We start from the raw sequence: 16,085 nt of genomic DNA, 5'->3' as shown, positions 1-16,085 counted from the left end.
TGAATACTGTATGAGTGCACAGAGGTATACGGACTGAATGCTGTATGAGTGCACAGAGGTATACGGACTGAATGCTGTATGAGTGCACAGAGGTATACGGACTGAATGCTGTATGAGTGCACAGAGGTATACGGACTGAATGCTGTATGAGTGCACAGAGGTATACGGACTGAATGCTGTATGAGTGCACAGAGGTATACGGACTGAATACTGTATGAGTGCACAGATGTATACGGACTGAATGCTGTATGAGTGCACAGAGGTATACGGACTGAATACTGTATAAGGGAGTGCACAGAGGTATACGGACTGAATATTGTATAAGGGAGTGCACAGAGGTATACGGACTGAATGCTGTATGAGTGCACAGAGGTATACGGACTGAATGCTGTATGAGTGCACAGAGGTATACGGACTGAATGCTGTATGAGTGCACAGAGGTATACGGACTGAATACTGTATGAGTGCACAGAGGTATACGGACTGAATACTGTATGAGTGCACAGAGGTATACGGACTGAATACTGTATGAGGGAGTGTACAGAGGTATACGGACTGAATATTGTATAAGGGAGTGCACAGAGGTATACGGACTGAATACTGTATGAGTGCACAGAGGTATACAGACTGAATGCTGTATGAGTGCACAGAGGTATACGGACTGAATGCTGTATGAGTGCACAGAGGTATACGGACTGAATGCTGTATGAGTGCACAGAGGTATACAGACTGAATGCTGTATGAGTGCACAGAGGTATACGGACTAAATACTGTATGAGTGCACAGAGATATACGGACTGAATACTGTATGAGTGCACAGAGGTATACGGACTGAATACTGTATGAGTGCACAGAGGTATACGGACTGAATACTGTGAGTGCACAGAGGTATACAGACTGAATACTGTATGAGTGCACAGAGGTATACGGACTGAATACTGTATAAGGGAGTGCACAGAGGTATACGGACTGAATATTGTATAAGGGAGTGCACAGAGGTATACGGACTGAATACTGTATGAGTGCACAGAGGTATACGGACTGAATACTGTATGAGTGCACAGAGGTATACGGACTGAATACTGTATGAGTGCACAGAGGTATACGGACAATACTGTATGAGTGCACAGAGGTATACGGACTGAATACTGTATGAATGCACAGAGGTATACGGACTGAATACTGTATGAGTGCACAGAGGTATACGGACTGAATACTGTATGAGGGCACAGAGGTATACGGACTGAATACTGTATGAGTGCACAGAGGTATACGGACTGAATACTGTGAGTGCACAGAGGTATACGGACTGAATACTGTGAGTGCACAGAGGTATACGGACTGAATGCTGTATGAGTGCACAGAGGTATACGGACTGAATGCTGTATGAGTGCACAGAGGTATACGGACTGAATACTGTGAGTGCACAGAGGTATACGGACTGAAAACTGTATGAGTGCACAGAGGTATACGGACTGAATACTGTATGAGCGTGTGCACAGTGGTATACGGACTGAATGCTGTATGAGTGCACAGAGGTATACGGACTGAATACTGTGAGTGCACAGAGGTATACGGACTGAATGCTGTATGAGTGCACAGAGGTATACGGACTGAATGCTGTATGAGTGCACAGAGGTATACGGACTGAATACTGTATGAGTGCACAGAGGTATACGGACTGAATACTGTATGAGCGTGTGCACAGTGGTATACGGACTGAATGCTGTATGAGTGCACAGAGGTATACGGACTGAATACTGTGAGTGCACAGAGGTATACGGACTGAATGCTGTATGAGTGCACAGAGGTATACGGACTGAATACTGTGAGTGCACAGAGGTATACGGACTGAATACTGTATGAGTGCACAGAGGTATACGGACTGAATACTGTGAGTGCACAGAGGTATACGGACTGAAAACTGTATGAGTGCACAGAGGTATACGGACTGAATACTGTATGAGCGTGTGCACAGTGGTATACGGACTGAATGCTGTATGAGTGCACAGGTATACGGACTGAATGCTGTATGAGTGCATAGAGGTATACGGACTGAATGCTGTATGAGTGCACAGAGGTATACGGACTGAATGCTGTATGAGTGCATAGAGGTATACGGACTGAATACTGTATGAGTGCACAGAGGTATACGGACTGAATGCTGTATGAGTGCACAGAGGTATACGGACTGAATACTGTATGAGTGCACAGAGGTATACGGACTGAATGCTGTATGAGTGCATAGAGGTATACGGACTGAATACTGTATGAGTGCATAGAGGTATACGGACTGAATGCTGTATGAGTGCACAGAGGTATACGGACTGAATGCTGTATGAGTGCATAGAGGTATACGGACTGAATGCTGTATGAGTGCACAGAGGTATACGGACTGAATGCTGTATGAGTGCACAGAGGTATACGGACTGAATACTGTATAAGGGAGTGCACAGAGGTATACGGACTGAATATTGTATAAGGGAGTGCACAGAGGTATACGGACTGAATACTGTATGAGTGCACAGAGGTATACGGACTGAATACTGTATGAGTGCACAGAGGTATACGGACTGAATACTGTATGAGTGCACAGAGGTATACGGACTGAATACTGTATGAGGGCACAGAGGTATACGGACTGAATACTGTATGAATGCACAGAGGTATACGGACTGAATACTGTATGAGTGCACAGAGGTATACGGACTGAATACAGTATGAGGGCACAGAGGTATACGGACTGAATACTGTGAGTGCACAGAGGTATACGGACTGAATACTGTGAGTGCACAGAGGTATACGGACTGAATACTGTATGAGTTCACAGAGGTATACGGACTGAATACTGTGAGTGCACAGAGGTATACGGACTGAATGCTGTATGATTGCACAGAGGTATACGGACTGAATGCTGTATGAGTGCACAGAGGTATACGGACTGAATACTGTGAGTGCACAGAGGTATACGGACTGAATACTGTATGAGTGCACAGAGGTATACGGACTGAATGCTGTATGAGTGCACAGAGGTATACGGACTGAATACTGTGAGTGCACAGAGGTATACGGACTGAAAACTGTATGAGTGCACAGAGGTATACGGACTGAATACTGTATGAGCGTGTGCACAGTGGTATACGGACTGAATGCTGTATGAGTGCACAGAGGTATACGGACTGAATGCTGTATGAGTGCATAGAGGTATACGGACTGAATACTGTATGAGTGCACAGAGGTATACGGACTGAATGCTGTATGAGTGCACAGAGGTATACGGACTGAATGCTGTATGAGTGCATAGAGGTATACGGGCTGAATACTGTATGAGTGCACAGAGGTATACGGACTGAATACTGTATGAGTGCACAGAGGTATACGGACTGAATACTGTATGAGTGCACAGAGGTATACGGACTGAAAACTGTATGAGGGCACAGAGGTACACGGACTGAATACTGTATGAGTGCACAGAGGTATACGGACTGAATACTGTATGAGTGCACAGAGGTATACGGACTGAATACTGTATGAGGGCACAGAGGTATACGGACTGAATACTGTATGAATGCACAGAGGTATACGGACTGAATACTGTATGAGTGCACAGAGGTATACGGACTGAATACAGTATGAGGGCACAGAGGTATACGGACTGAATACTGTGAGTGCACAGAGGTATACGGACTGAATGCTGTATGAGTGCATAGAGGTATACGGGCTGAATGCTGTATGAGTGCATAGAGGTATACGGGCTGAAAACTGTATGAGGGCACAGAGGTATACGGACTGAAAACTGTATGAGTGCACAGAGGTATACGGACTGAATGCTGTATGAGTGCATAGAGGTATACGGGCTGAATACTGTATGAGTGCACAGAGGTATACGGACTGAATACTGTATGAGTGCACAGAGGTATACGGACTGAATGCTGTATGAATGCACAGAGGTATACGGACTGAATGCTGTATGAGTGCACAGAGGTATACGGACTGAATACTGTGAGTGCACAGAGGTATACGGACTGAATACTGTGAGTGCACAGAGGTATACGGACTGAATACTGTGAGTGCACAGAGGTATACGGACTAAATACTGTATGAGCGAGTGCACAGAGGTATACGGACTGAATACTGTATGAGCGAGTGCACAGAGGTATACGGACTGAATACTGTATGAGCGAGTGCACAGAGGTATACGGACTGAATACTGTATGAGCGAGTGCACAGAGGTATACGGACTGAATACTGTATGAGCGAGTGCACAGAGGTATACGGACTGAATACTGTATGAGCGAGTGCACAGAGGTATACGGACTGAATACTGTATGAGCGAGTGCACAGAGGTATACGGACTGAATACTGTATGAGCGAGTGCACAGAGGTATACGGACTGAATACTGTATGAGCGAGTGCACAGAGGTATATGGACTGAATGCTGTATGAGCGAGTGCACAGAGGTATACGGACTGAATGCTGTATGAGCGAGTGCACAGAGGTATACGGACTGAATACTGTATGAGCGAGTGCACAGAGGTATACGGACTGAATACTGTATGAGTGCACAGAGGTATACGGACTGAATGCTGTATGAGTGCACAGAGGTATACGGACTGAATACTGTATGAGTGCACAGAGGTATACGTACTGAATACTGTATGAGCGAGTGCACAGAGGTATACGGACTGAATACTGTATGAGCGAGTGCACAGAGGTATACGGACTGAATGCTGTATGAGTGCACAGAGGTATACGGACTGAATACTGTATGAGTGCACAGAGGTATACGGACTGAATACTGTATGAGTGCACAGAGGTATACGGACTGAATACTGTATGAGCGAGTGCACAGAGGTATACGGACTGAATACTGTATGAGCAAGTGCACAGAGGTATACGGACTGAATACTGTATGAGCGAGTGCACAGAGGTATACGGACTGAATACTGTATGAGCGAGTGCACAGAGGTATACGGACTGAATGCTGTATGAGTGCACAGAGGTATACGTACTGAATACTGTATGAGCGAGTGCACAGAGGTATACGGACTGAATACTGTATGAGCGAGTGCACAGAGGTATACGGACTGAATACTGTATGAGCGAGTGCACAGAGGTATACGGACTGAATACTGTATGAGTGCACAGAGGTATACGGACTGAATACTGTATGAGGGCACAGAGGTATACGGACTGAATACTGTATGAGGGCACAGAGGTATACGGACTGAATACTGTATGAGTGCACAGAGGTATACGGACTGAATACTGTATGAGTGCACAGAGGTATACGGACTGAATACTGTATGAGGGAGTGCACAGAGGTATACGGACTGAATACTGTATGAGGGAGTGTACAGAGGTATACGGATTGAATACTGTATGAGTGCACAGAGGTATACGGACTGAATGCTGTATGAATGCACAGAGGTATACGGACTGAATACTGTATGAGTGCACAGAGGTATACGGACTGAATGCTGTATGAATGCACAGAGGTATACGGACTGAATGCTGTATGAGTGCACAGAGGTATACGGACTGAATACTGTGAGTGCACAGAGGTATACGGACTGAATACTGTGAGTGCACAGAGGTATACGGACTGAATAATGTGAGTGCACAGAGGTATACGGACTGAATACTGTATGAGCGAGTGCACAGAGGTATACGGACTGAATACTGTATGAGCGAGTGCACAGAGGTATACGGACTGAATGCTGTATGAGTGCACAGAGGTATACGGACTGAATACTGTATGAGCGAGTGCACAGAGGTATACGGACTGAATACTGTATGAGTGCACAGAGGTATACGGACTGAATGCTGTATGAGTGCACAGAGGTATACGGACTGAATACTGTATGAGCGAGTGCACAGAGGTATACGGACTGAATACTGTATGAGCAAGTGCACAGAGGTATACGGACTGAATACTGTATGAGCGAGTGCACAGAGGTATACGGACTGAATACTGTATGAGCGAGTGCACAGAGGTATACGGACTGAATACTGTATGAGTGCACAGAGGTATACGGACTGAATACTGTATGAGGGCACAGAGGTATACGGACTGAATACTGTATGAGGGCACAGAGGTATACGGACTGAATACTGTATGAGGGCACAGAGGTATACGGACTGAATGCTGTATGAGTGCACAGAGGTATACGGACTGAATACTGTATGAGGGCACAGAGGTATACGGACTGAATACTGTATGAGGGCACAGAGGTATACGGACTGAATACTGTGAGTGCACAGAGGTATACGGACTGAATACTGTATGAGTGCACAGAGGTATACGGACTGAATACTGTATGAGGGCACAGAGGTATACGGACTGAATGCTGTATGAGTGCACAGAGGTATACGGACTGAATACTGTATGAGGGCACAGAGGTATACGGACTGAATACTGTATGAGGGCACAGAGGTATACGGACTGAATACTGTATGAGTGCACAGAGGTATACGGACTGAATACTGTATGAGGGCACAGAGGTATACGGACAGAATACTGTATGAGGGCACAGAGGTATACGGACTGAATACTGTATGAGTGCACAGAGGTATACGGACTGAATACTGTATGAGGGCACAGAGGTATACGGACTGAATACTGTATGAGCGCACAGAGGTATACGGACTGAATACTGTATGAGGGCACAGAGGTATACGGACTGAATACTGTATGAGTGCACAGAGGTATACGGACTGAATACTGTATGAGGGCACAGAGGTATACGGACTGAATACTGTATGAGTGCACAGAGGTATACGGACTGAATACTGTATGAGTGCACAGAGGTATACGGACTGAATACTGTATGAGGGCACAGAGGTATACGGACTGAATACTGTATGAGTGCACAGAGGTATATGGACTGAATGCTGTATGAGTGCACAGAGGTATACGGACTGAATACTGTATGAGGGCACAGAGGTATACGGACTGAATACTGTATGAGGGCACAGAGGTATACGGACTGAATACTGTATGAGGGCACAGAGGTATACGGACTGAATACTGTATGAGGGCACAGAGGTATACGGACTGAATACTGTATGAGTGCACAGAGGTATACGGACTGAATACTGTATGAGTGCACAGAGGTATACGGACTGAATACTGTATGAGTGCACAGAGGTATACGGACTGAATACTGTATGAGTGCACAGAGGTATACGGACTGAATACTGTATGAGGGCACAGAGGTATACGGACTGAATACTGTATGAGGGCACAGAGGTATACGGACTGAATACTGTATGAGTGCACAGAGGTATACGGACTGAATACTGTATGAGTGAGTGCACACAGGTATACAGACTGAATGCTGTATGAGTGCACAGAGGTATACGGACTGAATACTGTATGAGTGCACAGAGGTATACAGACTGAATACTGTATGAGTGCACAGAGGTATACGGACTGAATACTGTATAAGGGAGTGCACAGAGGTATACGGACTGAATACTGTATGAGTGCACAGAGGTATACGGACTGAATGCTGTATGAGTGCACAGAGGTATACGGACTGAATGCTGTATGAGTGGACAGAGGTATACGGGCTGAATACTGTATGAGTGCACAGAGGTATACGGACTGAATGCTGTATGAATGCACAGAGGTATACGGACTGAATGCTGTATGAGTGCACAGAGGTATACGGACTGAATACTGTGAGTGCACAGAGTTATACGGACTGAATACTGTATGAGCGAGTGCACAGAGGTATACGGACTGAATACTGTATGAGTGCACAGAGGTATACGGACTGAATACTGTATGAGTGCACAGAGGTATACGGACTGAATACTGTATGAGTGCACAGAGGTATACGGACTGAATACTGTATGAGCGAGTGCACAGAGGTATACGGACTGAATGCTGTATGAGTGCACAGAGGTATACGGGCTGAATACTGTATGAGTGCACAGAGGTATACGGGCTGAATACTGTATGAGTGCACAGAGGTATACGGACTGAATGCTGTATGAATGCACAGAGGTATACGGACTGAATGCTGTATGAGTGCACAGAGGTATACGGACTGAATACTGTGAGTGCACAGAGGTATACGGACTGAATGCTGTATGTGTGCACAGAGGTATACGGACTGAATACTGTGAGTGCACAGAGGTATACGGACTGAATATTGTATGAGTGCACAGAGGTATACGGACTGAATACTGTATGAGCGAGTGCACAGAGGTATACGGACTGAATGCTGTATGAGTGCTCAGAGGTATACGGACTGAATGCTGTATGAGTGCACAGAGGTATACGGACTGAATACTGTATGAGGGAGTGCACAGAGGTATACGGACTGAATACTGTATGAGTGCACAGAGGTATACGGACTGAATACTGTATGAGTGCACAGAGGTATACGGACTGTATACTGTATGAGGGAGTGCACAGAGGTATACGGACTGAATACTGTATGAGGGAGTGCACAGAGGTATACGGACTGAATGCTGTATGAGTGCACAGAGGTATACGGACTGAATACTGTATGAGTGCACAGAGGTATTCGGACTGAATACTGTATGAGTGCACAGAGGTATACGGACTGAATACTGTATGAGGGAGTGCACAGAGGTATACGGACTGAATACTGTATGAGTGCACAGAGGTATACGGACTGAATACTGTATGAGTGCACAGAGGTATTCGGACTGAATACTGTATGAGTGCACAGAGGTATACGGACTGAATACTGTATGAGTGCACAGAGGTATACGGACTGAATACTGTATGAGTGCACAGAGGTATATGGACTGAATACTGTATGAGGGAGTGCACAGAGGTATACGGACTGAATGCTGTATGAGTGCACAGAGGTATACGGACTGAATAGTGTATGAGTGCACAGAGGTATTCGGACTGAATACTGTATGAGTGCACAGAGGTATACGGACTGAATACTGTATGAGTGCACAGAGGTATACGGACTGAATACTGTATGAGTGCACAGAGGTATACGGACTGAATACTGTATAAGGGAGTGCACAGAGGTATACGGACTGAATACTGTATGAGTGCACAGAGGTATACGGACTGAATACTGTATGAGTGCACAGAGGTATACGGACTGAATACTGTATGAGTGCACAGAGGTATACGGACTGAATACTGTATGAGTGCACAGAGGTATACGGATTGAATACTGTATGAGTGCACAGAGGTATACGGACTGTATACTGTATGAGGGAGTGCACAGAGGTATACGGACTGAATACTGTATGAGGGAGTGCACAGAGGTATACGGACTGAATACTGTATGAGGGAGTGCACAGAGGTATACGGACTGTATACTGTATGAGGGAGTGCACAGAGGTATACGGACTGAATGCTGTATGAGGGCACAGAGGTATACGGACTGAATACTGTATGAGGGCACAGAGGTATACGGACTGAATACTGTATGAGTGCACAGAGGTATACGGACTGAATACTGTATGAGTGCACAGAGGTATACGGACTGAATACAGTATGAGTGCACAGAGGTATACGGACTGAATACTGTATGAGTGCACAGAGGTATACGGACTGAATACAGTATGAGTGCACAGAGGTATACGGACTGAATGCTGTATGAGTGCACAGAGGTATACGGACTGAATACTGTATGAGCGAGTGCACAGAGGTATACGGACTGAATACTGTCTGAGGGAGTGCACAGAGGTATACGGACTGTATACTGTATGAGGGAGTGAACAGAGGTATACGGACTGAATACTGTATGAGTGCACAGGTATACGGACTGAATGCTGTATGAGTGCACAGAGGTATACGGACTGAATACTGTATGAGTGCACAGAGGTATACGGACTGAATGCTGTATGAGTGCACAGAGGTATACAGACTGAATACTGTGTGAGGGCACAGAGGTATACGGACTGAATACTGTGTGAGGGCACAGAGGTATACGGACTGAATACTGTATGAGTGCACAGAGGTATACGGACTGAATGCTGTATGAGTGCACAGAGGTATACGGACTGAATACTGTATGAGTGCACAGAGGTATACGGACTGAATACTGTATGAGTGCACAGAGGTATACGGACTGAATACTGTATGAGTGCACAGAGGTATACGGACTGAATACTGTATGAGTGCACAGAGGTATACGGACTGAATACTGTATGAGTGCACAGAGGTATACGGACTGAATGCTGTATGAGCGAGTGCACAGAGGTATACGGACTGAATGCTGTATGAGCGAGTGCACAGAGGTATACGGACTGAATGCTGTATGAGTGCACAGAGGTATACGGACTGAATACTGTATGAGGGAGTGCACAGAGGTATACGGACTGAATACTGTATAAGGGAGTGCACAGAGGTATACGGACTGAATGCTGTATGAGTGAGTGCACAGAGGTATACGGACTGAATACTGTATGAGGGAGTGCACAGCGGTATATGGACTGAATGCTGTATGAGGGAGTGCACAGAGGTATACGGACTGAATACTGTATGAGGGAGTGCACAGAGGTATACGGACTGAATACTGTATGAGGGAGTGCACAGAGGTATACGGACTGAATACTGTATGAGCGAGTGCACAGAGGTATACGGACTGAGTACTGTATGAGTGCACAGAGGTATACGGACTGAATGCTGTATGAGGGAGTGCACAGAGGTATACGGACTGAATACTGTATGAGGGAGTGCACAGAGGTATACGGACTGAGTACTGTATGAGTGCACAGAGGTATACGGACTGAATGCTGTATGAGGGCACAGAGGTATACGGACTGAATACTGTATGAGGGAGTGCACAGAGGTATACGGACTGAATACTGTATGAGGGAGTGCACAGAGGTATACGGACTGAATGCTGTATGAGGGAGTGCACAGAGGTATACGGACTGAATACTGTATGAGGGAGTGCACAGAGGTATACGGACTGAATACTGTATGAGGGAGTGCACAGAGGTATACGGACTGAATACTGTATGAGGGAGTGCACAGAGGTATACGGACTGAATACTGTATGAGCGAGTGCACAGAGGTATACGGACTGAGTACTGTATGAGTGCACAGAGGTATACGGACTGAATGCTGTATGAGGGCACAGAGGTATACGGACTGAATACTGTATGAGGGAGTGCACAGAGGTATACGGACTGAATACTGTATGAGGGAGTGCACAGAGGTATACGGACTGAATGCTGTATGAGGGAGTGCACAGAGGTATACGGACTGAATACTGTATGAGGGAGTGCACAGAGGTATACGGACTGAATACTGTATGAGGGAGTGCACAGAGGTATACGGACTGAATACTGTATGAGGGAGTGCACAGAGGTATACGGACTGAATACTGTATGAGGGAGTGCACAGAGGTATACGGACTGAATGCTGTATGAGGGAGTGCACAGAGGTATACGGACTGAATACTGTATGAGGGAGTGCACAGAGGTATGCGGACTGAATACTATATGAGGGAGTGCACAGAGGTATACGGACTGAATACTGTGAGTGCACAGAGGTATACGGACTGAATACTGTATGAGTGCACAGAGGTATACGGACTGAATACTGTATGAGGGAGTGCACAGAGGTATACGGACTGAATGCTGTATGAGGGAGTGCACAGAGGTATACGGACTGAATACTGTGAGTGCACAGAGGTATACGGACTGAATACTGTATGAGTGCACAGAGGTATACGGACTGAATGCTGTATGAGGGAGTGCACAGAGGTATACGGACTGAATACTGTGAGTGCACAGAGGTATACGGACTGAATACTGTATGAGTGCACAGAGGTATACGGACTGAATACTGTATGAGGGAGTGCACAGAGGTATACGGACTGAATGCTGTATGAGGGAGTGCACAGAGGTATACGGACTGAATACTGTGAGTGCACAGAGGTATACGGACTGAATACTGTATGAGTGAACAGAGGTATACGGACTGAATACTGTATGAGTGCACAGAGGTATACGGACTGAATACTGTATGAGCGAGCGCACAGAGGTATACGGACTGAATACTGTGAGTGCACAGAGGTATACGGACTGAATGCTGTATGAGGGAGTGCACAGAGGTATACGGACTGAATACTGTGAGTGCACAGAGGTATACGGACTGAATACTGTATGAGTGCACAGAGATATACGGACTGAATACTGTATGAGCGAGCGCACAGAGGTATACGGACTGAATACTGTGAGTGCACAGAGGTATACGGACTGAATGCTGTATGAGGGAGTGCACAGAGGTATACGGACTGAATACTGTATGAGTGCACAGAGGTATACGGACTGAATACTGTATGAGGGAGTGCACAGAGGTATACGGACTGAATGCTGTATGAGCGAGTGCACAGAGGTATACGGACTGAATGCTGTATGAGCGAGTGCACAGAGGTATACGGACTGAATGCTGTATGAGTGCACAGAGGTATACGGACTGAATACTGTATAAGGGAGTGCACAGAGGTATACGGACTGAATGCTGTATGAGGGAGTGCACAGAGGTATACGGACTGAATACTGTATGAGGGAGTGCACAGAGGTATATGGACTGAATGCTGTATGAGTGCACAGAGGTATACGGACTGAATACTGTATGAGGGAGTGCACAGAGGTATACGGACTGAGTACTGTATGAGTGCACAGAGGTATACGGACTGAATGCTGTATGAGGGCACAGAGGTATACGGACTGAATGCTGTATGAGGGAGTGCACAGAGGTATACGGACTGAATACTGTATGAGGGAGTGCACAGAGGTATATGGACTGAATGCTGTATGAGTGCACAGAGGTATACGGACTGAATACTGTATGAGCGAGTGCACAGAGGTATACGGACTGAGTACTGTATGAGTGCACAGAGGTATACGGACTGAATGCTGTATGAGGGCACAGAGGTATACGGACTGAATGCTGTATGAGGGAGTGCACAGAGGTATACGGACTGAATACTGTATGAGGGAGTGCACAGAGGTATATGGACTGAATGCTGTATGAGTGCACAGAGGTATATGGACTGAATGCTGTATGAGTGCACAGAGGTATACGGACTGAATACTGTATGAGGGAGTGCACAGAGGTATACGGACTGAATGCTGTATGAGGGAGTACACAGAGGTATACGGACTGAATACTGTATGAGTGCACAGAGGTATACGGACTGAATACTGTATGAGCGAGCGCACAGAGGTATACGGACTGAATACTGTGAGTGCACAGAGGTATACGGACTGAATGCTGTATGAGGGAGTGCACAGAGGTATACGGACTGAATACTGTGAGTGCACAGAGGTATACGGACTGAATACTGTATGAGTGCACAGAGGTATACGGACTGAATACTGTATGAGTGCACAGAGGTATACGGACTGAATGCTGTATGAGTGCACAGAGGTATACGGACTGAATAATGTATGAGCGAGCGCACAGAGGTATACGGACTGAATACTGTATGAGCAAGCGCACAGAGGTATACGGACTGAATACTGTGAGTGCACAGAGGTATACGGACTGAATACTGTATGAGTGCACAGAGGTATACGGACTGAATACTGTATGAGCGAGCGCACAGAGGTATACGGACTGAATACTGTGAGTGCACAGAGGTATACGGACTGAATACTGTATGAGCGCACAGAGGTATACGGACTGAATATTGTGAGTGCACAGAGGTATACGGACTGAATGCTGTATGAGGGAGTGCACAGAGGTATACGGACTGAATACTGTGAGTGCACAGAGGTATACGGACTGAATGCTGTATGAGTGAGTGCACAGAGGTATACGGACTGAATACTGTGAGTGCACAGAGGTATACGGACTGAATGCTGTATGAGGGAGTGCACAGAGGTATACGGACTGAATACTGTGAGTGCACAGAGGTATACGGACTGAATACTGTATGAGTGCACAGAGGTATACGGACTGAACACTGTATGAGTGCACAGAAGTATACGGACTGAATACTGTATGAGGGAGTGCACAGAGGTATACGAACTGAATACTGTATGAGTGCACAGAGGTATACGGACTGAATACTGTATGAGTGCACAGAGGTATACGGACTGAATACTGTATGAGGGAGTGCACAGAAGTATACGGACTGAATACTGTATGAGCAAGTGCACAGAGGTATACGAACTGAATACTGTGAGTGCACAGAGGTATACGGACTGAATGCTGTATGAGGGAGTGCACAGAGGTATACGGACTGAATACTGTATGAGTGCACAGAGGTATACGGACTGAATACTGTATGAGTGCACAGAGGTATACGGACTGAATACTGTGAGTGCACAGAGGTATACGGACTGAATGCTGTATGAGGGAGTGCACAGAGGTATACGGACTGAATACTGTGAGTGCACAGAGGTATACGGACTGAATACTGTATGAGTGCACAGAGGTATACGGACTGAATACTGTATGAGGGAGTGCACAGAAGTATACGAACTGAATACTGTGAGTGCACAGAGGTATACGGACTGAATGCTGTATGAGGGAGTGCACAAAGGTATACGGACTGAATACTGTATGAGTGCACAGAGGTATACGGACTGAATGCTGTATGAGGGAGTGCACAGAGGTATACGGACTGAATACTGTATGAGTGCACAGAGGTATACGGACTGAATACTGTATGAGTGCACAGAGGTATACGGACTGAATACTGTATGAGGGAGTGCACAGAGGTATACGAACTGAATACTGTGAGTGCACAGAGGTATACGGACTGAATGCTGTATGAGGGAGTGCACAGAGGTATACGGACTGAATACTGTATGAGTGCACAGAGGTATACGGACTGAATACTGTATGAGGGAGTGCACAGAGGTATACGGACTGAATGCTGTATGAGCGAGTGCACAGAGGTATACGGACTGAATGCTGTATGAGCGAGTGCACAGAGGTATACGGACTGAATGCTGTATGAGTGCACAGAGGTATACGGACTGAATACTGTATAAGGGAGTGCACAGAGGTATACGGACTGAATGCTGTATGAGGGAGTGCACAGAGGTATACGGACTGAATACTGTATGAGGGAGTGCACAGAGGTATATGGACTGAATGCTGTATGAGTGCACAGAGGTATACGGACTGAATACTGTATGAGGGAGTGCACAGAGGTATACGGACTGAGTACTGTATGAGTGCACAGAGGTATACGGACTGAATGCTGTATGAGGGCACAGAGGTATACGGACTGAATGCTGTATGAGGGAGTGCACAGAGGTATACGGACTGAATACTGTATGAGGGAGTGCACAGAGGTATATGGACTGAATGCTGTATGAGTGCACAGAGGTATACGGACTGAATACTGTATGAGCGAGTGCACAGAGGTATACGGACTGAGTACTGTATGAGTGCACAGAGGTATACGGACTGAATGCTGTATGAGGGCACAGAGGTATACGGACTGAATGCTGTATGAGGGAGTGCACAGAGGTATACGGACTGAATACTGTATGAGGGAGTGCACAGAGGTATATGGACTGAATGCTGTATGAGTGCACAGAGGTATATGGACTGAATGCTGTATGAGTGCACAGAGGTATACGGACTGAATACTGTATGAGGGAGTGCACAGAGGTATACGGACTGAATGCTGTATGAGGGAGTACACAGAGGTATACGGACTGAATACTGTATGAGTGCACAGAGGTATACGGACTGAATACTGTATGAGCGAGCGCACAGAGGTATACGGACTGAATACTGTGAGTGCACAGAGGTATACGGACTGAATGCTGTATGAGGGAGTGCACAGAGGTATACGGACTGAATACTGTGAGTGCACAGAGGTATACGGACTGAATACTGTATGAGTGCACAGAGGTATACGGACTGAATACTGTATGAGTGCACAGAGGTATACGGACTGAATGCTGTATGAGTGCACAGAGGTATACGGACTGAATAATGTATGAGCGAGCGCACAGAGGTATACGGACTGAATACTGTATGAGCAAGCGCACAGAGGTATACGGACTGAATACTGTGAGTGCACAGAGGTATACGGACTGAATACTGTATGAGTGCACAGAGGTATACGGACTGAATACTGTATGAGCGAGCG

This window comes from Phyllobates terribilis, unplaced genomic scaffold, assembly GCF_046119375.1.
Source record: "Phyllobates terribilis strain yellow unplaced genomic scaffold, ASM4611937v1 Scaffold_7__3_contigs__length_470593459, whole genome shotgun sequence".
In the NCBI taxonomy this organism is placed as follows: Eukaryota; Metazoa; Chordata; class Amphibia; order Anura; family Dendrobatidae; genus Phyllobates; species Phyllobates terribilis.
The sequence above is the reverse complement of the archived record's forward strand: the minus strand, read 5'-3'. Positions refer to the sequence as shown.